Source organism: Hemicordylus capensis, chromosome 4 (genome assembly GCF_027244095.1).
Source record: "Hemicordylus capensis ecotype Gifberg chromosome 4, rHemCap1.1.pri, whole genome shotgun sequence".
Lineage (NCBI taxonomy): Eukaryota > Metazoa > Chordata > Lepidosauria > Squamata > Cordylidae > Hemicordylus > Hemicordylus capensis.
Window position 1 is genome coordinate 192,185,000 of NC_069660.1, and position 25,923 is coordinate 192,210,922.

Below are 25,923 nucleotides of genomic sequence, written 5' to 3' on the forward strand. Positions count from 1 at the left end.
AGTGAATAACACCAATTATTTCCACTTTTTTTGGTTAAGGATTTTGATTGGTTTCACCATCTGGACCTGGCAACCCTACTTGGGGAGGGGGGAGTGGAGCCACTGTGTTTGTCTGTCTCCTCCTCACTTGCTGACTTAAATTCAAACTGATTGTTTCGTTCTCTCTCTGCATGAGACTCAGGGGCGTAACTATCATAGGGCAAGGGGAGCCAGTTGTCTGGGGGCCCACTGCCTTGGGGGGCCCTCCAGAGGCAAGTCACATGACTGACTCCCGCAGCCGCTCACCCGCCCGGGCTTCCTTCAGTTGTATTCATCCTCCAAAACTGATGGGAGTATTAAGACCTGGAGAAACCAGAACAGCATGTCTTTCTCTAGTACCATTAGATGACTTGCATTGTCCACAATTTACAAAACCTTTTAAAACATAATTTAGGATGAAATTCTATTGTGGCACATATCTGTGTTATATTACTATGCTTTTTGTTACCACTATTCAGCCTCATTTAAGATTTCTTTACTTCAGGAGCTAAGCTTCAGTTGGGGGGGGGCATTTTAAAATCTTGTCTCTGGGCCCAGTTCAACCTTGCTGCGCCCCTGATGAGACTGTTAGCCTGTTTATTGCTTTCTTAGCCTATGTTTAGTTAGTAATAAATATCAAACTCTTATTTCTCAGTTAAAGTTGGCTTCTTGTTCAATTACATATAGAGGATAAGTAATTACTCTGCAACAAAGACAGATACGGTGAAGGCAGGTTTCAATTTATAACAGAAGTTAAAGTTATCAATTTAATCTTTGTCTATCTTTTTGGCCTCACATAGCTGTTGTGTCAGTTTCTCAAGCTGTTGTGATCTCTCCCAATTGTCCCTAAGAGCATAAGAACAGCCCAGCTGGCTCACACCCAAGGCCTATATAGAAGAGCATCCTTTCCCCAAAAATGGCCCACCAGGTGCCTCTGAGAAAGCCACAGGGAAGAGGTGAGGGCATGCCCTCTCTCCTGCTGTTGTTCCCCTGCAACTGGTATTTAGAGGCATCATGCCTTGGAGGCTGGAGGTAGCCTATAACCACCAATTAGTAGCCATTTCTATGGCTGATGCCTCTTGTCTGATGCCACTGAGACATTCATTTATTTTCATAAAGACACAATCATGGCGTCATCACATGTTATGTTTGGTCAGCTATCCCTCACAGCCTGTATTGGACACCCTCCATAAACTAAATCTGGACATGCTTACCCCTGTGGCCAGGATCAGAGCCTATTGCAAATGAGGTCACAAAGTTCATGTCTTAAACAAGAAAGTCTGCTTTTGCCTGGTGCGGTTGATATGATCTTAGCTGGAGATGCTGAGGATATTCACGATGTCCAGATTTTTATTTTTTTATTATTTTAAACAATGTATATCCTGCTTTCCCCTTCCAATCTGGAGGAGTTCAAAGCCCCTAACATAGTACAAGGATCAAAACAGAATAACAACACAATTTAAAAAACAGATTGTGATGTGAATGACATATATCTGATTTTGCAATAAGCTGTCTCAGAATATTATACTGCAGATGTGCAGGTGCTCTTGTGTTCATTGATGTAACAGTGCAAGAAAGCCATCTTTATATGTCTGCACATCCATTTGTATCAGGATTCTGTTTCTGTGTTGTCTTATCAATGTGCAGAAGCGCATTTGCATATCAATAAAACACCACACAAGAAAGAGTTTATGTCTGATTATACCAATATTGCTTTTTTGCACTGTTTTATTATTGCAGACACATACTTTGGTAATGCAGGAAAGCAATAGAAATGAACAGAAGGAACTGAAAGTTATAGTGAACTGCATATGCTCCAGTTCTGAAATTAATCTGAGAAATTCTCCTAAATATAAGAGAATTCGGGAAAAGGAATGCAGGGCAGAATATGCAAGAGGAACAAGCGTGGAGTGGGGTGGGGGGAGGCCTCTCATCAGTACAAATAGTACCTGCTGCTTTCAGTTCTTACAGGAGGTTTATTAAGGCAGCACACCCCTCTGGCTTTCAAAACCTCCCACTAAGAATTCCCCCAAACTCCTCCTTTTGGGTTTTGTGTCCCCAGTCTCTGAGATTCTAGTTCCCTGCTGGCAACTGAAACTCCTGCCACAAGAGAGAATTTCTGTGACACTTTTAATTGCCAGAAGTACTCCTGCTTCTTGCTGTGTGAGGTTTTCATGTGGAAGGGTTAAGCTTTTCATGTTTTCTTTAACCAATATTAAAGGCAAACTCTCTCTCTCTCTCTCCTTAAACTTCTTTTTTAATGCCTATGTGTTGCTCAGTACCAGAGATGTCAAAAGAGCCATGCCATCACTACAAAAATTAGGATTTCATTGTATAAAAGGGAGGGGACAATCTCTTGTATTCAGTCCTTTTCATTTTATCCCACTCCTAATGTTGCTGAAAGCATCACTTCACTAGGGAGGGAAATGAAAATAACCCAGCATTTTTTATCCTTAATCACACCATTTCCAGATAGCCATATGCAAGAGAAAAATGTCTTGTCAGATAAGCCTAAAACTTATTTAAAAGATTACAATCTTTAGCGGTGTAGTGTATGTTAAATGCCAAGCATGTTTGAATAGTTGTTATGAGCAAAAAGTAATATGAAGCTAATGTGATAAGATAAAATAAACCAAAACATTTTTTCACTTTGCATTCAAAGAAATGTGATGTTGCATTTATATGTAGGTGTCAGTAGCATCACAAGGATGAGGGAAAGAGGGTACCTGCCCAAGATGCAAACTGCATAGGAGCACAAATTGTTCAGCAATGTTCACAATGTAGCAACATTTTATCTCTACTAGCTGGGTAAAGAAGCACAAGCTGACATACTTCACAAAAGTATGCCAGCCCACTAACACTGCATGCACTGTGCAAACTGTGCAGATGCATAAAATTGGTTGGTTCATTGGTTGTTCTTTAAAGCATTTGTATGCTTGCATTAGTACTTCCAAGCACTGCATAGGTTCTGTGCATAAGAGTATGCACACCATGTTTTGAGGGGTGTGGGGATGTTTTCTTGTGGTGCCCCAGCTTTAGCTCTGGATTTTCCCTCAGACTTTTATTTTTTAAAAATAAAAATAATAATAATATAATTTTTAATATAAATTTTATAGAGTATTTGCACAAATATACCTTTGTACAAGCTAGCAAATCTACTTCAGTTGCTCAACATTCCACCATCTACAGCCCTTCCTCCAGACACACCCCTCACACCCCAGGACATGCTTCTGCAGTCTTTTTTCCTGTGCCACACCATCTACTTCCAGCCTACTTCCTAGCTAGCTTGATAGGTGGAAAGGCTGGCTTAAAATGTGTGCCAGATGAAAGTGGGAAATGGTGTAAAATGCCTGCCATGTGAAGGTCAGACATGGTGGGCATATGATTGCTGCTGCATTGCCCTCCTAATGCTGTAGAGCAGGGGTTCCCAACCTATGGTACTCCAGATGTTGCTGAACTACAACTCCCATCATCCCCAGCCACAATAAATTATAGCTGATGTGTTGGGAAACCCTGCTGCAGAGAAAACAGTAACCATGCAGATACCAAAACAGCACATAGAGCAGCACAGCCCCAACAACATGCAGCCCCCTTCCAATGTCCTGAATCACACCCAAAGCTAAAAATCTACCAAAGAAACTCTCACCTACACCCCAAGAAAATAGCCCAGCGATGTTACAGTTATAGATGGTGAAATACTGAGCACTGAAGTGAGTTTGCGGGCTTATTCAAAGGTGTACTGGTGCAAATATTCGATTAAAATATATTTTAAAAGAGGGGAACAAACTATACCAACCCCACCCCCCTAGTCCAGCCCCCCAATCAAAAATCCACCTCAAACCCCACCCCCACCCCAATCCACCCTACCCCAATCCAGCCACAGATGTTATGGCTGGTGGGTCTGCAAAAATGTTGATAAAAACTGCACTCTTATTTTAAAAAATTCGATTTCTTTGCATACCTACAGCAATGCTTCAAACCACTGGATAGCATCTGCTGCAATCTGCTGTAGCTAGACATTCAGGCAGCCCAAATCAGCAAAGCAAAAAAAAAAAAACCCCAAAACAAAACATAACAAAAAAGAAAAAAGGCAAAGCAGAATCAACTCCCCCAAACCAAGCATCTACAGTTATAGCGTGCTTTCCCAGACAAATAAAAGTATGCATGATGTGTACCAATACTCCACTAAATTTTTTTTTTTTAAAAAAACAAACAAACACAGGCAAGAGTGGAGCAGAAACCCAGCAAAGTACCTAGGTTACAGGAAGTGAGGTGTGTGCCATGGGAAGAGGAGTCCAGAGATGTGCCCAGGTGAGGAAGCTTCCTACTTCAGCCCCCAAACCACAGCTTGTGGTTAATCTTTCCACACATACTCCTGCAATATTCCACACTGCTGTTTTCAGGACACTTCAAAAGTACTAGTGCTTTTTAAAAGTACTAGTTTTAAAGACCTTCATGCATTGAAGGGCTAATTCTCATGAAAACAGCTGAGAAAGCTGTTAGCCATCTGAACATCTCCCAACTGTGACCATAGTCAAGCTGCTATAAATCACTGTCTGGAAAACTCCTCTGAAGAAAGTGTAATGCCCCAATTTGCTATGTTGTGCAAACATAACTTCTGGCATGCTTCTCCTAAGTATATGTTTATCTTGAATCAAGCTTGGCTATGTTTAGATGCATGTGATTTCCATTTAAATCTATGGGAAGTGTGTTTTTGTGACTTTGCTCAGGACTGCTGCCAATTATAGCTTTCTTAGCTGGCTCATGTTCCCATTCACCTTTCTTTCCTGCAGATGAGTGATATGTATCCGGTGCCTGATGATCCTCATCCCCCATCCCTTCTCAAGACAGAAACATGATTAAGAACACATCAGGTAGATGGAATCCTCTTCATTGCCTAGTCTCTTCTAATCTGGAGGAGTTGATTTATAGAAGAAGAGCTGCCCCTTGGGTTGGAAAGGTTATTCACAATTAATTACCGTCCAATTCAATGAGGGAAAACAGAACCAACAACTTATTGTGAAGTGACTTGACTGCAAGAAGTAACCAGATCATTCCTTGTACCTGTCACAAGGAATAGATGTCATGATGTTCCACATGTTGTACTGTTTTAGGATAGAATTATCCCTTGCTTCCCACTTATCAGGACTAGCTCTAGAATAGAGACTTTTCTTTTTTCATTTTTCCTTTACATTTTTATTGATTTTAACAATATCTTAAACATCTCATTACACACAAAAATTGACTTCCAGCTCACCAATCAGCGCGAATCACTAACTATAGAATTAATCCTTGCTATAATAATTCAAAACATATATGCTATATCTTAACAAACTCAATTTTAGTCTACTCAACAGAATAGAGACTTTTCAACTGTTTCAGCAGAGACAACCAGACCCACCTGGAGACATGTTACTAATCTTATCCAAAGACTTTTGAAATCCCTAGACATTTTCCCTACAGATGTTTCAGAACAACCTCACACAGTACATTTTCTGGTGCATATTTTATTGGACCCCCAGCACCAATGAAGACAGGACATGCTTCATTGGAGTAAAATAGGGCCACTGTATTAATGTACAGTGGAATAAGACTTGCAACAAGGTACCTAACTAACCAGAGTGTGGGTACTCCTCCCATGTGGGACCATCTCCTAGGGAGGGCCGTCCCACACCAGGTCAAAGGGCCAGGTACTGATTCAGTCAGGCGCCAGGTCTTGACTTCCTTTCACAATGAGGCTTTCCCCCACTGAGCGGGGGGGGGGCAACCCGGCCCATCCCCAACTCAAGCTGCCAAACTCTGAGTTGGTGAGTCGAGCCACCCCCTGAGTGGGGGCCATTCCCAGCCCCTTGGGCCACAAAAACCCTGAAGGGTTGTTCCTTGGCCCCCCTCACCCCAAATGGCCCTCCAGCCGAATACCATTAATCAATCTACCTACCCAACACCCGCACTCTCCTGCCAAGTGACTTGTTACCTTCAGTGCCTACCTATGACCCAAACCCCAAGGACTCAGTGAGAAGTTGGAGGGAAAAGGCCGCACCTAGTGCCAATCCAGTGCAACCCAAAAAATTCTTACTTGGCCCCACAGGCAGCCGGATATCTCCCACTGAGTACATGGTGGGTGGATGGGTGCCAAGCTGCAGAGCAACTGAACAGAATGGAAGCGGCCGGGACCCAATCGGCCTGCCTCCTTCCCTCATTGGCTGACACAAACCATGTGGAGGGGGAGGCAAGATGGTGGCCTGTGCCTGCCTCATATGTTGGAGGCACAACCCTGCCCTCCCCCATCGTGCTGGCGTGGCGGTGGGGACCGGCATTTTATTTAAAAGATTGTATATGCTGTCATATTCTGCACATGATGAATTCATGATGTCTTACAACATAATTTTAATTCCTGAGATGTTTTACATGTACACCTACAAATGGAAACTGTGAATGTGACAGGTTTGCAAACATACACATCATATAGGTGTGATCATTAGGGAGACGTGTGTTACTGCAGGTTCCCACTGAGGGTACAAATGTACTTTTTGTAATATGTGAAATGGCCCCCAAATTAGTAAAATACAAGTAGTATGAGCAAGTGAGCTATAGTACACACTGTCATCACTAGCCAATATCCTAGTCCCAAATATGTCAACTGTTCATATTTCAGTTCAGGCAACCCTTTCCCTTCTTTAGGAACTCTTCTATTCCGACTGTCCCCATAGACTCAGCCAGATGCAGGAAGTAGCACCTGACTGGCATGTGCACAAATATAGGTGCTGCTTCTCATCAGCAGCAGTGTATGAGTGTGATATTCCACTTTTCAGACACTTCATTCCTGTGGATCTCCTATGGGAAGTGGCATCTGTTTGGGGTTTGGTTTGTTTGTTTGTTTGTTTGTTTGTTTGTTTGTTTGTTTGGAATATCAGTTCAGATGTGTTCCATGGGGAGGAGTGTCAAATGTGTACCAGAAAGGTGGGAAAGAAATGTTATACAGGCTCAGGTCGTGTTTTTGTTGCCAGCGGGTATCACTTCAGACAACAGGGATTAGGGATGTTCACGATTTGTGATTCAGTTAGTGATTTGAGGCCCAGTCTTGGCACCTTTAAAAGGAAGGAGAACAAGTCTGTAGCTGCTCCTCCACCACTTGCTGCGGCTTCCTACTGCTGCAATGCACCCTCCAGCTGCCCTCACAGGCCAGTGGTGCTCCTCCCAGCTGCCTTCGCATGGTATGCACATGGCCTCCGTGCATGTGTGGTGGACAGACCTGCTCTCCTCCTGTTTAAAGATGCCCAGGCTGTGCTTCAAATTAGTGATCGAATCACAATTTGTGCACATGGAATACATGAAGGTGGTATGAAATGACTGGTCGTCACATAGCCCTCTCTTAATTGTCAATCTTAATTGTCAATGCCCTTTTCATTGGCCTGCTTTGATGTTATTATTACTCTGAATATAAATTGACTTGTATCAACCCACAAATGTAATAACTTCTATTCATACAAGAAGGGAGAGGGAATTTTCTGTCGCCCCTGTTCCCCTTGTTGGGAGATTTTCTGGAACAGGATACACAGAACAGTGTGTGATTGCCAAAAATCCACCCCCAAAACACACACACACACACATACACACACACATGCACACACAGAGACCATCATCCTTACTTTATAACCCCCTCCCACAGGCAGCAGAGAGCCTGCCATCACCACCTACTTGCTCCTCTAGGATGCACTTCTCCCTTTCCTTTTCTTTCCCCATAGTCAGTGTACCTCTATTTATTTTCCCCGTCACTGAATGGGTTTTGTTCTTTTGTACATCCCGTCGTTTAGTCCCCTGGTGGTCAGAGGATTGTAAATTGGCTGTCCAAGCACGGAATCGTGCATTTAGGAAAGCTAAATGTACTATGTCTGGGGCTGATCTGCTTGTCTACAAGCGCTTGAGGGCAAAGGTGAAGTTGGTTGTTTGGTCGGCGAAGAGGAAGAGCTGGAGGTCCTATTGTGACAGGTTGTCAGTAGATGTTCCTGTTGGGAACGTCTTTAGGCAGATTCGGAAGATGAATGGGGTTTATCCAAAGATGAGAGGTGTCCCTGCTTTGGTGTTGGCAGATGGTTCTGTTTCTGTTTCGGATGTGGAAAAGGCTGAAACGCTTGCTGATTTGTTTCAACAAGGTGGTAGCTCGGTAAATAGGCCGGCTTCCTTTGAGCGACGTCAGGCTGCCTTCTTGGAAAGCAAAAGGACAGTTTTCGGCGTGTCTGCTCCTTATTTGGAATGTGAGCTTGATGCGTTCTTTTCTCATTGGGAGCTTCGTAGGGCTATATGTCTAGGGAGGCGGTCCGCTCCCGGTGAGGATGGCATCAGTTATGAAATCCTTCGACACTTGCCTGAGGACTCAGTTCAGCTTTTGTTACAGTTATATAACCTGATTTGGGAGGCGGGTGTTGTTCCACTATCCTGGAAAGATGCCATCGTGGTTCCTGTGAGCAAACCGGGCAAGAATTTGTCGGAACCAACGTCCTATCGCCCCATAGCTTTGCTTTCTTGTTTTTGTAAACTCATGGAATGGATGATTAATGATCGCCTGATGTCGTATCTTGAGAAGAATAAGTTGCTTACAGACTTTCAGAGCGGCTTTCGGAGGGGTCGTGGCACTTTAGACCAGGTGATCCGATTGGAAACTGATGTACATAAGACCTTTCATTTGAAGGGGTTTTTGGTTGTGGCATTTCTGGACCTTGAGAAAGCATACTATATGGTTTGGAGGGAGGGCTTGCTGTACAAGATGCATTGTTGTGGTGTAAAAGGAAGGCTCTTTCGGTGGCTATTGTCCTTTTTTGAGGGCAGACGTATTAAAGTCCAAGTCCGGGACTCGGTTTCTGAGCCCCGTGAAATTCAAAATGGGATCCCCCAAGGCAGCGTTTTGAGCCCTACTCTGTTTAATGTGATGGTGAATGACCTGCCTTTGGTTTTGCCACAAGGCGTGGCCTGCAGTATATATGCAGATGATTGTGCGATCTGGTATAGGAGTAAAAATTTGGGTAGCGCTGTGGAAAAAATAAATAAGGCTCTCCTTGCTTTGGAGGCTTGGGGGAACAAGTGGGGCTTCATGTTTTCACCTTCGAAGTCGAAGGGGATGATTTTTACACGTCGTTCAGTATCGGTGGCTCCCAGCTTGTTTTTGTACGGCTCTCGTATTGAACTTGTTGCTGAATTTCGGTTTTGGGGAGTAGTTTTTGACTCCAAGCTGACGTGAATCCCCCGTGTTCGTTCCCTTGAAGATCATTGTAGGCCGCGTCTCAATTTACTGCAAAGTATTTCTGGTAACTCTTGGGGTGCGGACCGGGGGTCTCTTCTGTTGGTGTATCGTGCCATGGTTCACTCGGTGATGGACTATGGATGTCAGGCCTTCTCATCTGCTTCCAAATCTACTTTGCACAGGTTGGATGTAATTCAGTCTACGGCCCTCCGGACTGTTTGTGGGGCTTTCCCTACTACTCCTTGTAGTGTTCTCCGGGGGGTGATTGGCGAGATGCCTAGGGCATTGCGTCGGGAATACCTGGATATTCTGCTATGGCACCGGCTCTGGGATTTTTCATTTGGGAATTGGGGCTCCATGTATGAACAATGCTGGGAGTTTAGCGATCCTGGAAAGTTTGATGGAGGTCGCTGCCCTCATGCAGTAAGATTGTTCAGATGGTTTAAGTTGGATCTCACTGAGGGGCTACGGCAGGTGCGGAATGTGCCTTTGATCTATCCAATTTGGCTGTATAGTCCCCCTGAGGTTCTGCTGGATGGTTCGGGGGGAGGCCCTTTTAGGGAGTCCGACGCTGTGTTAAAATCTCTGGCTTTGGAACAGTTATCAGCGGATTCTGGTTTTTGCAGGATCTATACAGACGGTTCCAGGACCGTCCAGGGAGATAGGGTGTCTGCGGCGTTTGTTGTTCCCAGTTCGGGCGTGAGAAGGGGATATAGGTTGACTGGGGGTGTCATTGCAGAATCCCATTTAATGGTATGGAGGTTAGATCTTGGGTATGGTCGGAATTGCGGAAGGTTTGGCAGGCGGATTGGGATGTGGACTCCACGGGTCGAAGGGTTTATGCTTTCTGCCCGAAGTTGGGTGATTTCAGCTTGTTCGGTGTTTTGGGTAGGTCCCAGCAAGTCTCTTTGTACAGGGTGCTGTCGGGTCACTGCTCGACTAGGGATAGGTTGCTCCTTCTTAGAAAATCGGGGGATGATTTGTGCCAGTTCTGTGGAGTTTCTGAAACTGTGGACCATCTTTTGTGGGATTGTATCCGTTTCAGTGACGATTGTGTTGGTTTTCTTCTCTCTCTTCAATCCACTGGTTTTAGCGGTAGGTCTATTCGGAAGTTGTTTCTGGATCAACGAGGTTGGAAACTGGCAATCTCGCTTTTATGGAGTTTCCTCAAGTCGTCTCATTTATTTGAACGTTTGTAGATCTATATTAGTTTAAACGCTTGAGCTCTTTATCAGTCTTCCAGTAGGTGGCATTAGTGGGACCACACGGTCCTGGTACGCCATTACCATCCACAGGAAGAAGAAGAAGAAGAAGGAGGAGGAGGAGGAGGAGGAGGAGGAGGAGGAGGAGGAGGAGGAGGAGGAGGAGGAGGAGGAGGTTTTGTTCTGGGTGGCAGGATCAAGGCAGTATGTGCACATATGCATTCAGAATGGGCCTTCCTGATTCAACCTGAGCAGGATCGAAATTAACTGAGCGGACATCAAAAAACTTGTCTATGCGCACACATGCACATACCGTAGAGGGAGCACTGCCCACAGCCCACACCACTGATGCTGCTGCAACCAACCCACTCCCCAATTGTTTCTTCCAGAAGAAGAAGGAGGAGATCATGTGGAAGCCAGTTGGTTGCATCAGCTGTAGTGGTGGTGTGTGAGGCATGAAGAAAGAAAGGGGGAAGGAAAGGTGCATTGTCTTGTCATGGTCAGATGTGATTGCTGCAACAAGTGACCATGTTTGGCCCTGCATGACAGAGAGAGATAGAAATCTTTGCAATGTGCCAGATGTTTTGTTCTTTGGGGCTTTGATTCAAGAGTTCTGAAAATGCTTCATAGGAACATAGGAAGCTGTCATATACTGAGTCAGACCATAAGTCCGTCTTAGTCAGTATTGTCTACACAGACTGGCAGTGGCTTCTCCAAGGTTGCAGGCAGGAATCTCTCTCAGCCCTATCTTGGAGATGCCAAGGAGGAAACTTGGAACCTCGATGCTCTTCCCAGAGCGGCTCCATCCCCTAAGGGGAATATCTTACAGTCCTCACACATCAAGTCTCCCATTCATATGCAACCAGGGTGGACTCTGATTAGCGAAGAGGACAAGTCATGCTTGCTACCACCAGACCAGCTCTCCTCTCTTTTCTGCATCTCCAGTGCACCTCCACACCTCCATTTATATTTTTCCTCAACCCCTTCACCCTGCCCACTGAAATGAGCATTGGTGAAAAAAGAACCATGTCCAGTGAAGCAGAGGAGAGATGGGAGGAAAGGTGGCTTTGGGGAAAGCAGATTGTTTTGGAACGGCCAACAAAGCAGGAGAGAGTGAAGGGCCACGGCAGCTTCCTTCCTTCTGTCTCCAGGTGAATGCTTCCTTTCAGGTTGCAGTGAAGTGTCTGAGGCAGCAGCAGTGGATGCTCCCAGTTTGTCCTGCACAGTTGGATGTTTTTGATCAGATGAACGAAGTGGGCTGCATAATTCCTCCCTCCCTCCCCCTAATTAGGGTTGTCAACTGTCACTGAAGCTGTTCTTAGAGGTTCCCCACTCCCAATATTTTCCTCACTATGTTTCACAATTGATTGATTGATTATGTGCTGTCAAGTCAGTGTCAACTCTTTTTATTTATTTATTTATTTATTTATTTATTTAACATATTTTTATACCACTCAAAACTTACATCTCTGGGCTGTAAGTTACGTCTCTTAGCAACCACATAGATAGTTTCTCTTATGTCTCTTAGCGACCATATAGATAGATTCTCTCCAGGATGATCATTTAAGTTCTCTCAGTGGTGCATTCATTGCTGTCATAATCGAGTCCCCACACCTTGCTGCTGATCATCCTCTTCTTCTCTTTCCTTCAACTTTCCCCAGCATTATAGATTTCTCAAGGAGCTGGGTCTTCGCATAATGTGTCCGAAGTATGATAGTTTGAACCTGGTCATTTGTGCCTCAAGTGAAAATTCTGGATTGAATTGTTCTATGATCCTTTTTTTTATTTTTATTTTTTTGGCTATCTATGGTATCCTCAAAAGTCTTCTCCAGCACCAACATTCAAAAGCATCAATTTCACAATTTCACATTAACATCTCCAGAAGTCCTTTTCAATCGTTCTTGGAGACTGATGCCAATTCCTGCATGTTTAACTGGGAGGAGGAGAAATAAACACCGGGTGGCCAGGCAGCACAGAAGAACTGTAAATTGGAAAAAATAGCAAAGGACTCTTTCCAAGCAGCAGTGCTTGCCAGTAGCTTTGGGCGGGGGCCCAATCCACACACAATGTAATAGGCCCAGAAAATCCTTTGGCACTGCTGATACAACCCTTAAAATCCATTCATGCCCAAAATAAACATGTCTGGGCAAAGGATAGTCTAGAACTGCACTTAGAATTGCTAGCTTTCTATGTGCAAGTATCCTCTTATCCTTTATACATGCACTCCCCACATCTGCAGTCCACTTACAGATGTTAAGTACTAATTGCAGCACTCATAGTTTCCTGTTAGCAATGAAAGGAAAATTTATCTACTGGATTCCCTGAAGAGAAAAATGCCTTAATTTTATCTTCAAAACTTTGGAACAAAAAAGATTTGGGCTACATATAGAGATGTCTCCTGTATAATTAAATAGTAGTCACTGCTGGATTGAAGTGTACCATCTATAGCTGTAGCGGGTTAAAAATACCACACTTTAGGCTTACCCGCTCATAAGGAATTATTATGCCTTTGAATATACATACCTGCAACTATAAATTACTTGACATAATGATACACCTACAGACTATGTTAATAAATAGATATCCACTAAGAAAATGGCACAAGTTCATTGCTTACATGATTGCGTGGCTTATGAGTCAAACTGGCAGGAGCAAAAAATAATTTACAATAAGTTTCTGTCAACTTTTCTGTACACTTTTGGAACTCTGCGTTGGTGATATGGTTGTCAAATTGCTGGTATTTTACTACTCTGACCAACAATACTGTTTTATAGAAGTGACCCAGCACTGGGATCTGAAAAGCTCTATGTCAGCTCCCGACCTAGTTTTTAAGGATTGGATCCCCAAAATTGGGGTATGTGGGGGGGAAACAGCAACCCTTCAGGAAGCTCCCAATGGGCCATTAGGTGCTTTCTGGGTGGTTTCTTTTGCCCCCACCACTCAATTTCAGGGGGTGAGTCCATAAATACCAGCCCTGAGCCAGCTTGGAGAAAAAGTGTCTCCAAGCAATGGGGCTGATTTCCCTCTCCCAATTTTACTATCAGAAGTGGAAGGATTTATGATAGAATAGCAGGGATTTTTGTTGGAATTCTGACTATTGGGGCTCTCTGCTGTCCTATAATAAATATTTCCAAAAATGCACAATAGTGGTCATATCTATCTGATTTCCCTGTCAGACCAATATGATTGCACAACCCTATCAGATGGCTCTCAAGCCTTGAAGTTTGCCTTGAAAAGTAAGCAAAACCGAGACTGTGAACCTCCCAAAGAAATTTTGCTACGCTTATACAAATTCAATGTCAGATTCAATTTTTCTAAGAACAATTCTCCAACTTTGTCTTGAAATTTCACTTTAGATAAGATTTGACCCTTTACATCTCATATTTTATCATACTTGCTCAGTATATGGAGTGTTTCTGCACCAGCCTAGACCTTTCAACTGGGCATCCTATGTTGGCGAGAGGTAAATGACACCATGATGGAGCCTAGCAATCTGTATTAATGTTTTCTGTGGGTCTCAAGTAGGGGTTTGTAGATAGCTCCTCAGAATTGTTGCCAGTCTCATTGAAACCCTTTAAAAATGTTCTTGACATTCTTTTGATATTGTACCTGAACAAGAACCTCCAAATTCACCTCCAAATTTTGTAATCAAAATACTCAAACAATTTCTTAAAATATTTATGTATTTATTTAAGAGCATTAGCATGACCTTGTTCCAGAAACTTGTTATGAACAGGATTTAAACTCTATTTTCCAGCATTAGGTTTCTTGACTGTGTTATTTGAGGAGACTATGTGGGCTTCCTCCTTTAGCAGTGTCAAGCTATACTACCTGTTTTGTGGGATTTTTAAAAAACCCCACAAGAATTCAAGCCTTAACCTGCTCCTTATCTTCTTATGAAATTATCTCAGTAAGATAAATCCATTGCACTAAGGCGGGTATGACATTTCTGTGTAAGCATGTGAACACTTTTCATTTTCTCCTTTGTCTCTGTCTTATGTAGGGCAAAGGTCATGCTTATGAGTCCAGGAAAGTGCTCATTTTTAGTTCTGTAGTTAGAAACTAGGGTACGAGCTGGCCAAGAACCTTTGTGGTTTTCACCCAGTCACATTGTGTTTAAGCTTCATTTTAATCAAATAGTCTCCCTCTCATTATTATAGAATAAATAAATAAATACATAAATAATTCATACACCCATTATAGAGATAGGCCGCAAGCCAACCTTTCAGCCTGCCATAGACACAGTGGCCACATTTGCACGTAACTTGGAGCTGGAGTTTTAGGGGGCAGATGTTATCTCACCATGTTGTCTGAATGCATGTAACTCTGGTTCTGCAAAGTGACCCACCTAAAGTTTGGGTTTTCAAACTGCAGTTTGAACCCTTTGGTTGTTGTGAGTTAGCTTGCCCCAAGCCAAGGTTCCAGGCAGCCGTCATGTCATCCGAATTTGGAAATGCAGGCCGTGTTCAGTGTGACCAGAGTTGAGCAAGGAAGCTCCTCCCTCTCTCCAGCCATGATTGGTTGTGCAGCTGGCCTTCATGTCAGAAGGAAACCCTCACAGCCAGTTCTTCCTCCTCTCTGCAGTCTCACTGACTGACTGCTCTCTGTGGTATCTGAATTTGGACAGGAGAGCAGGAGGAGTAAGGAGGGGTTCTGCATTATTTGCAAATGCAGCCAGTAGCTTATATTAATATGACCATACTTAACCAAGGTTTAATGATGTAGGACCCTGAAAGGGCCAGGGAGATGGAAAGTAATAGGTTCATTCCATTTTTTCTGCCTCTCAGAAGCACCTTCAAATAATTAGACTATTTTTAGGAATGCTTTCGATTTGCCAGTGGCCTTGCTTTATAGGACACTTGCACACCTTGTGACCCACAAAGTTTAACACAATTCACCAACCATATCTGCTACTCCTGACGTTGCCTGCCAGGAGATTGACGACCCTTCTTTTTACATTCTCAGGCAGGCAGCAAAAAGTTGAAAAGGGTTGAAATGAATACTTCTAGAAGACTGCCAGAAGTGGCTGATGGGCAATATTTAGCTGAGTGTGCAGATTCAGTCCAAGCCCTACTGGCACCTAAGGTGGCGTGGTGAGCTATCATCCTAACCCACACCTGAGCATGTAAAATATACCTTACACCATTTTCTTCCACTCCCAATCTCTTCACTCCACAACAACCCCTGCCCAAATCTCTTCATCTCCACCTGTGGCTCACTCATTTCTTGCTGATAATCCTGCTAGGTCCCCATCCCTGCAACAATCCTTACTGACAGTTTCTCCCCTGGTCATCTCCCACCCACGCACAACTTGACACACCCCAAATTGCAGTAGACTAACAGGTAAGAGAAAGTCCACATGAAATTTCTCAGGTGAGTTTCACTCAACTCCAGATAGAGCACATACACATAAAATTACAAGAAAACACACACTCACAAAGTACCACACTAACAATTCTGTCTTTGGTGCCTCAAAGCAAAAGACACAATCAATTTCCTTTGGGAAAATAGAACAAAACAAACATATTTTAGAGTCGCCTAATAACTGGCAATTGCAGACAAGGTGTGCCTGTTGCTGAGTCTAGGGATGGTAAATTAAATTTCCTCCCTTGCATTCTGTGATAGGTATTTTTAACAGCAATTCTGCACAGCAAAGACAATGACTTGATCAATAATTATTATGTCACTTTCTCATAAGAAACAAAACCCTCAATGTAATTTAGGCACCATGTAATTACCACTTGAAAGAATGAAGCTGCTGCAGCAACAAGCATATGCCAATAATTGAGTCTTTACCAGAGTATTATTAGAAGTTACTCGATGCTTGGGTGGTAGATGTAGGTGTCCTTAAAGACACCTTTGGAAAACAAAATACTGGAATAAGGATGTTCATAGATGCTGCTTACACTTCTCTACCTCAGGGGTTCTCAAACTTTGCTCAGCAGATGTTGTTGGACTACAACTCTCATCATCCCCAGCCACAATAACCAGTAGCCAGGGATGATGGGAGTTGTAAGCCAACAACATCTGCAGACCCAAGTTGTAGAACCCCTGTTTCATCTCATGGCTCTATATAAAGATGCTGAGCAACCTATTGTTGATTGTAGACTCCAGCTTGTGAAGTGAAATATGAGTTTGCAGCCAACTTGCAAGTCAAAAGTGCTAAACTGACCAGCTTGCAGCTAGTGCTGCCAAGTCAGGGTGAGGAAGATGGGAGAGGAGAAAGAGTCACACCCAACCTCCTCTGTCATATACAGTATTCATGATTAAATTTTGTTGGGATTAGATTTTTCTACCTTATATAAGTGCTTCTGAATAATTATCACATGTGGACTGAAATATACACATGTTCCCTGCCTTCCCTGAATAGTTCTCCTGCATGCAGGCCTAATCTGCTGCATTCAGTGACATGTGTTCCTCTGTAAATTTGCACAAGACTGTGTTTTATAGCTGCTTCCCTCATAAATACAAAGGTTGCATTTGCACGTAACAAGGAACCAGAGTTAAAAGGGCAAGAGGTTGTCCTGCTGTTACATCTGAATGCGTGCAACTTTGGTTCTGCAATGCTAGCTACCTGAGGTTTCCTCCCTGAAATTCCAAGTTGAACCTTCAGGTTGTAGTGAATGTTGTCACCCCGACCCGAGGTTCAACACAGCTTGTGTTGCATCCAAATTTGGAACCATGGGCTGTGTCCCCTTCAACCAGAGTTGAGGGAGGAAGCTCCTCCCTGTCTCTGGCTATGATTGGCTGTGCAGGCTGTCCTTCATCCAAGAAGGAAGCCCGCACAGCCAGTTTCCTCGCCTCTCTGAAGTCTTGCTGACTGCAGAAAGAGTGCTCTCTCTTATGTCTGAATTCGGACAGGAGAGCGGGCTGTGGATGGAGAGTGAAACCATGGGTCCATTGGACCCGCAGTTCCGCATTATGTGTGAATGCAGACAAAGTAATATTATGTAGATTTAACTAAAGGTTTATTTGTATTTATCCTTCTCCTTTCCCTTCTTTTCTCCTTCCAACTCCATGCCCCCCCCACCACAGGATCCCCACTGGGACAAATATCTCAACAATAAATCATAAAAGATTACTAGACAGAATCAAAAAGAAAAGATATGTTGCTGTTATCTTTGATATAAATTATTCAGATTTACTACATTGAGAATTATTACTATATTGAGCAACTAAGCCAAAGTACAAAGGGACAAATGTTCCTGGACCATGAGGGTGGATCTGGGGGCCACAAGAACATCCCTTGACACCCATGGCACCCTCTTGTATCTGTACCCCAACACCCAGCTGGTGAACAAAGTGCTTGCCAGCTGTGAGAGGGAGCCAGTAGGTGCTTCTGGGCCCAATGCCAGCCATGCCCCCATATCTGTCTGATGCATGTCAGTGCAAGAGGCGTTTCTGGCATTGGGTCCAGATACACCACCAGTCAGTGTCTTCTAGCCAGCAAGTTGAGCACTTTGTTTGCCAGTTGGGTACTCTTTTCTCTCCCTTGCTAAGAGGCCCAACATCAATGGTGCAGGGGATGTGGCCAGCGCAGGGGCCACACAAAGCCTGGTGATGTGAGGGTCCTCTGCTAGCCTTCCTATGCCCCTGGTGTCAAGTGCACATACATTACTTCATATTGCAGGGAGGATGCAGAGACTTGCCTAATGCCATTTCAAAGGTTCGTAACTGAGATGAAATTTGAACCACGAACATCACAGCTCACACTCTTAGCTGCTATACAATACCTGGTTTCAAACAAATAAACACATTTTGCCATGGGCTATGGATTCTCTTTAGAATTCTGAGAACATTTATTTTTCTTTTCATAAACAGATTTATGGCCTAGTAATATTAGTAGAAAAAAATGCAAGGGATATACATTAGAAATGTTCACTCATTGGAAGAGAAAAAAGAATGCCAAATTCATTGTGTTTACAAATCACATTATTCTAAGGAAACGTCTCACAATGTTAATGTTTATGGGGTACCAGGGTTATTTGTTAAGCTAACTAAGCTAAAAAACCTCAGCTGATTATAAAGTTAAGAAGCAACATGCAGATTATGGTGATTTACCATCTGCTGCTGGTAATTTCCAACATCTGGTAGCAGTCAGATGTTACACTGCCTACTAAAATCAAGCCTGTGTCTTTGGCTTTCATGACGGTTGGCCTCACCATAAGCTAAAATGATTTTTAAAAATTGTCTAGGAAAGGACTTGCTGGTCAACATCCTACATCCACAGCACAACATTTTAGAGGAGCAAGCAGCAGAAGCAGCCGCATGCACAGAAGTCTCTCTGTAACTATAGTGCCACAGTGGACCGGAAAGGGCTTGGAGGACGGGCAGGTAGGATCTGCCTGCCTCCTCTTAAGAGAACCCCGTGCCCCATGCTGAAACATTTTGGCGTCAGGGAGCCAAAGTGTTTCGGTGCCTCTCCAAAGAGGCACCAGAATGCTTTGGGCTCATCCCTAATAACCAGCACTTTGTATTTTGCCCAGAAACATATTGGCAGCCCGTGCAACTTTTCAAAACAGGCATAATATGGTCTCTCTGGATTGCCCCAAAGACCAACTTGGTTGCTGCATTTTGAACTAAACGAACTTTCCGAACTACGTACAAAGGCAGCCCCACGTAGACCACATTGCAATAGTCAAGCCTGGAGGTTACCAGCTGATGCACCACTGTTTTGAGGTTGTCCTCTTCAATAGTAGTACTGTGATCAGACAATGAGGGCCAACGAACAGCGGAGGAAAGGACTGAATGTTAACACATTGATTTGGCTACAGGCGCCTAGTCATTCTGTAGCACAATGCAAGCAATTATTTTGCTTGATCCATCAAATTGCCTTGCAGTTGTTCACAAAGCAGGTTTCCTAATGGTCACATAGAAGGTATGCCTTTTACCACATTCATTCACAGCATCTCTCTCATGGTGTGATAAGGCACATAGTGAAACCAGCAGGACATTCAAAAACCAAAATGTGATATTGTCCAGTTTTGGAGGGTTGTTTTTTTAAAAAAACTGAATCTCTGATTGCTATGTCAGTTCTGCAGGCATTTGTGCTCATTTTTTTTGAGCTGCCATTAAAGCCTGGGTTAAGGCTGTAATAAGCCATCTGCACCTTCTGGTCCTCCTGGAAATAATCTAATGGTAATGTGCTTTATTTTACACTGCTAGTGGAACTATATTTGATATCAAAGCAACCATCATAGAAATAGAATTTTCAATTGTAGGGCAATGCTTCAAAGTGTTGTAAATTATGGAAGGTGACAAAGAGTGATAAATACATCTTAGGGTGTATCCAGACAATAATTTATCATATTTTAGTTCCGTTCAGTTTTTTCCTTACTCTCCTACAATACATCTTCATATATATCCTGAGCACAGGTATGTCCTCGTCCCTGAATTGTGGATTCAGTCATCTTAATTCTTTTAAAATGATGTTCTTAAAATGTGGTGATCAGGGGCGTAGCAAGGTTGGAGTGGGCCCAGAGACAAGATTTTAAAATGCCCCCCCCCCAAAGTCCAGGGCCTCCGCACACCCCAGGCCCCCAAGGATTTAAGTCTGATATTCCAAAATAAGTATGCTGCCTGCAAATACATTTCACTGAACACACACACACACGTCACAATATATAGTGATATACATTGAGTACTATACATTTGTATTACTTTTAATGCCTAGAACACACTAGAAAGATGAATGATTAAAATGGGCCCCTCGCTGCAGATTAGCAAAGGAGACTTTCAACCATGCAGGGTGAACCTATGTTTGTTTTCTCAGAATTCTGAACAAATTCAGTCAAGTTTGATTGCAGGAGGTTTTTCACAGGAGGCTTTTAAAGCCCTTTAAGACACATCTCCTCTGGAATGGAGGTGCTGCATTCACATGTTGGCCAGATTTACCCTGAAGTCCCTGCAAGTTATTGGGGAGCAGTTCACACACAAGAAAAATAAAATAAAAGCACCACACATGCTTCACAGTTCTCACTCAGACCTTCTGGGTTGCAAAACAACTTGAACATAAGTGCATTTATAAATGAATGAATGAATAAATAAAATTAATAAAATACTGTTCCAGAAGTTTTTGCAATTTTCTGCCATGAAACAAGCCACTTATAGGACTTTTTAGATAGTTTTTTTTAAGTCAGCAAATTTCCCAAGCTGTTTCAAAATAAATATTCAGAGACTTCTCGGTCCCTCCCCCCCCCCCATATCCAAGCCCTATGGCAAGCAGATCCCTATATAATGGGGCGGGGGGCGGGAAAGGTAACCACAAAAAGGAGTTCACACTCTACCTGGCAAATGCTGGTCTGGGTTAAGCAGGGCAGCAAGGGGTCTTCTGCTGCAGAGAACACTCTGGCTGCCTCCTCCTTCCTGGCTTGCTTGGGCCCTAATCGAGTTCAGGCTTCACTGCGGCCTACACGGAAGCCTCCGTGGAAGCCCCGCCCACCCGCCGATCAGCTGAGAGGCGGGAGAAAAGGAGCTCTTTGCAGCTTGTCTGCTGCTTCCATTGCGGGCCAGCAGAACAAGCAGGAGATACGGCGAAGAGGGCAAGTGGCTGAGAGGCTATGGGGCTGGGCAGGGGACAATGGGGAGTCACATGAGGTGCCTCTGGGGTGCCCCTCCAGGCAGTGGGGCCCCCAGACAACTGTCTCCCCTTGCCCTATCATTGTTACGCACCTGGTGGTGATGGCACCACTCTTCTAGATTGCTGTCCACCAGATCCAATCCCTTCCTCCAATTCTTTATGTTGTGAGGATAACAGCAGATACTGAAGTCCAAGGCAAACTGTGTAGTTCACAAGACCCTTTAATACATGGTGAAGTCAACACAGATTTAGCTTTCATTGGAGTTTATTTTGTGATTTTAAAATATTCAGGATCAATCCAGTGTTCTGCATCTATTGAGGCACAGAGTCAGTTTGGATTATACTTTGTCTGACCATCCGATCCCACATGATAAACACATGGGTATAATATGAGAGAAGACACTCCCCACCTCGAGTGCACTGTTCCTTAATCTCATGGAGTTGTACATGTGGTCTAAATACTCCTTTAAAGTATTTAGACCTCTACACAAGGGCCTCCCATGCAAATAACAAATGGTGCGCTGTGGGAGGGAATATGTGCAAACTCATGATACACCCACAGGGAAGGCCAGTTGAACAAAACATTTTCCAAACAGGCTCTCTGTGTAAATATGGATACTCTGGTCTATGATCGTAATAAAGATTGGATTGGATTGTAAATATGGAAGTGGCTAGATATGCAGATATTTTATATTTAATTTAAAATATCTCTAACCCAACTTTCCTTTTGTGAAAATCAATATACAACATAATTTTTTTTAAAAAAAATCTCAATAAAAATACAATTGAAATGTGTACTATAATTACAAAAGCAGCCAAAGAAGAATGAGTAGCATTGCCAACTAACTCCTGCTCATCAGGGAATCCTTTCAGATTTTCTTGGTTGGGGAGAGTAACTCATAGCAATGTCCAAAGCTTAGAATGATGTCTATGGGATTCCTCAGTCCGCCGCCCCCCATTCAGGAACTGGATGTTATAGATTCCATGTAGCTTTCCTATTATTATTATTATTATTATTATTATTATTATTATTATTATTATTTCTTGTTTACACAGTCAGACAGGTGTTATTGACTGGTTTGTTTTATCCAGACATCGAGTCCTTCCCAAGGACCTGGGATGGCTGAATTTTATTGTCAGTTGTTATAGATATCGTCGCAGAATATAGGCTGTTCACAGTAAAGCTGCTTTTTGTAATTTGCTGATGGTGATTTCTGTGGCCCCTATGGTGTTGAGGTGCTCTTCAAGGTCTTTTGGAACTGCACCCAGGGCGCCAATTACCACTGGGATTATTTTGGTCTTTTTCTGCCACAGCCTTTCAATTTCAATTTGTAGAACTTTGTATTTGGTGGTTTTTTCTATTTCTTTTTCTTCTATTCTGCTATCCCCTGGTATTGCTATGTCGATTATTTTGACTTGTTTTTCTTTCTTCTCCACTACAGTTATATCTGGTGTATTGTGTGGCAGATGTTTGTCTGTTTGTAGTTGGAAGTCCCATAATATTTTTACATCTTCATTTTCTTCAACTTTTTCAATTTTATGGTCCCACCAATTTTTGGCTACAGGTAGCTTGTATTTTTTGCAGATGTTCCAGTGTATCATCCCTGCTACCTTGTCATGCCTTTGTTTGTAGTCAGTCTGTGCGATCTTCTTACAACAGCTGATCAGGTGGTCCACTGTTTCATCTGCTTCTTTACAAAGGCGGCACTTGCTGTTTGTTGTGGATTTTTCGACTTTTGCTCTTATTGCATTTGTTCTTAGTGCCTGTTCTTGTGCAGCCAGTATTAAACCCCCTGTTTCTTTCTTCAAGTTGCCATTCTTAAGCCATTGCCAGGTCTTGGTGATGTCTGATTTTCCACTTATATTGTGCAAATATTGACCATGAGGGGGCTTATTTCTCCATTTTTCTGCTCGGTTCTTGACTTGTTTTTTCTTGTAGGCCTGCTTTGTTTCATTGGTGTTGAATAGTTTCTCATTCTTGACCATTTGAAGTGCATCTTCTTCACTGTCCTTGATATATTCTTCAAGGCCTTTTTTCTCCTCCTCTACTGTTTGATGGACTTGCAGCATTCCTCTTCCACCTGAGCTGCGAGGGAGGTATAGCCTATCGACATCACTGTGGGGGTGCAGAGCATGATTGATGGTCATGATTTTCCTGGTCTTACGATCTAGCATCTCTAGCTCTGCCTGGGTTCAGTCTATTATTCCTGCAGTGTATCTGATAACAGGTATAGCCCAGGTGTTTATGGCTTGTATGGTGTTCCCTCCATTGAGTTTGGACTTGAGGATTTTTCTAACTCTCCTGATTTATTCACTTCCAATTTTTCTTTTAACTTCAGTGTGTGCAATGTTATCAGCCTGGAGAATGCCCAAGTATTTGTAACGTTCTTTCTCTTCCAGGTTCTTGATGTTGCTTCCATTGGGCAGTTCTGTTTTTGCTGACACCAGTTGTTTCTAAACATTTTTGTATCCATGTGTGAGGCAATGAATCGAAGGCTTTCTACCAGGGGTAGTCCTCCCCCCCACCCACAGCTGCACTCTCACTCACAGACCAATGCAGGGCCTGTGTAGAGACACTTTCCCCAGTGTCTCAACGAACCCCTCCCTGTGCATCTGAGCATGCTCATAAGCATTGCAGCATGCTCAGTATGGTCAAATGAAACTCCACAGGGCAAAAGTCTCTTCAAGGTATGGGCAAATAGTGGCTACAAACAGAGCGACTGAGCATAAGCAAATGACACAGAGGTTTATCAGGAAAGAAAGACGAAGTAGTGAAATCTGATGTGGTAGGTAGGGGAGAATAAAGCTAGTGTGAGTGTCGCTACACTGGGGCCAAACAACAGGCTCTGCATCACTATGGGAGTGAGAGTGCCACTTCGGGGGGGGGGGTGGAGAGGAGAAGGACTACTCCTGGCTCACTCTCCCAGCAGCGACCCCTCAGCCACGCGGCGGCAGAAATTTAAAGAAAACGCATGAGGATGGGATGGGGTGACTCCTCTCAAAGCCTGCAGCCTCTCTCTCTCTCTCTCTCTCCCCAAGTCTCCTGCCCCATTCTTTCCTTGCTCTCAATTCTCTCTCTCTTTCTCAAGCCAAGCCTCCTGCCCCATTTGCTCCCCCCTCTTTCTTGCCAAGCCTCTTGGCCCATCCATTCCCTCTTTCTTTCCCCCACTCCCTTCTTATCCAAAATTATGACAAAAGCTTCTCTAATTTTTCCCCTTACAAGTGCTCCATGTTAGTAGGGATGTGCACAAAACTGGTTTGCCCAGTTCGCTTCGAATTTGAACCGGGTTTGAACCGGGAGGGGGAGGTTCAGTTTTGGTTTTACTTGAAAGCCCAGGTTCGGTTCAAATTTGAATCGAATTGAACCAGTTCAAACTAGTTTGAACTTGTTTGGACCTCCAAAAGTGGGTGGGGTGGTAGCTGGCACCCATGGGTACCTACCACCCAATCCCCAAAGCAATCGGACACTCGTATGATTTTTTTAAAATGAATTTTGGGGAAAATTTTTTTTTTCTCAAAGGGTATTATGGGACTCAAACCAGCCCATTATCCCCTATTGTGGAGCACCTAGGGGCACAAAAGTGGGGTGGGTGGTAGACACCTATGTTGGGGGGAAAGGGGTGGCCTAGAGTGGAGTTTGGTGGGTGGTAGTTCCCAAGGGTGGCAAGTAAGCTACCAGAATTATTTGAAAGGAATTGGACAAAGGGCTGATTTTTAAGTGATTTTTTTTAAGGTTTACGCATCTTTAAGGGTTTTCTCCATAGAAAAGAATGGAGGTTTCAGCAAATGTATCGCTTCACGTCTGGGGGAAAGGGGTGGCCTAGAGTGGAGTGTGGTGGGTGGTATTGCCCAAGGGGGGCAAGGAAGGTGGCAACCACCCCCAGGGTTGCTAACCCACGGGGTACTGGGTTTTGTTGTTTCTGAGGTGTTCTGAGTGTAGATTCTCTGGTAGCAAATAAGAGTGGATTCATGGTTTGTCATAGAAAATCTCATATGCTACCAGAAAATCTATTTATTTTGTTTTATTTATTACACTTGTATACCGCCCCAAACTCGCGTCTCTGGGTGGTTCACAATGATAAAACAGTTAAAAACATATATAAAAACATATAATAACAATTAGAAACTAACAATTTAAAAATCAATCACAGAATTAACAACCTATACATTATCAAGAAGTGGAAAAAGCCTGAGTAAAAAGATGGGTTTTTAAAATATTTTTTAAGAGTTGTCGGAGATGGGGAGGACTGTATCTCAATAGAGAGAGCATTCCATAGTCCCAGGGTAGCAACCGAGAAGGCCCGTCTCTGTGTGACCAACAGATGAACTGGCAGAAACTGGGGACGGACCTCCACAGACGACCGCAATGGATGGTGGGGTTCATAATGAAGAAGACGTTATCTCAGCTACCCAGGGCCTAAGCCATTTAGGGCTTTATAAGTTATAACTAGGACTTTGTATTTTGCCCGGAAACCTATAGGCAGCCAGTGTAACTCCATCAGCAAAGATGCAATGTGGTCTCTTTGAGATGTTCCAGAGACCAGCCTGGCTGCCACATTCTGAACCAACTGAAGTTTCCTGACTATGTACAAAGGTAGCCCCACGTAAAGTGCATTACAGAAGTCAAGTCTGGAGGTTACCAAAAATGTACCACTGTTTTGAGGTCATTGATCTCAAGAAATGGGTGCAACTGGCATATCAGCCAAAGCTGATAGAAAGCACCCGGTCACTGCATCAACCTGAGAAACCAGGGAGAAGTGTGAATCCAGAAGTACTCCCAGACTGCGAACCTGTTCCTTTTGGGGAAGTATGACCCCATCTAGAACAGGTAGATCAAAGTTGTCTCCGGAGTTCTGACCCCGCACAATAATTACCTCCATCTCATC

At 43.5% G+C, this 25,923-nt stretch overlaps 1 protein-coding gene across 16 annotated transcripts in view; it reads left to right on the top strand.

The window, feature by feature from the left end:
• LOC128324954 (uncharacterized) overlaps positions 1-25,923 on the top strand; it is a 128,599-nt gene that overhangs the window by 13,432 nt on the left and 89,244 nt on the right. For 14 of the 16 annotated variants that reach the window (XR_008307182.1, XR_008307181.1, XR_008307185.1 and 11 more), the window contains exon 2: positions 4,812-4,892. The gene's annotated coding sequence lies outside the window, so the exon portion shown is untranslated. Of the gene's footprint in view, positions 1-4,240; positions 4,330-4,811; positions 4,893-25,923 lie in introns of all 16 variants that reach the window. The other 2 variants (XM_053250192.1, XM_053250202.1) reach the window with 1 other exon arrangement.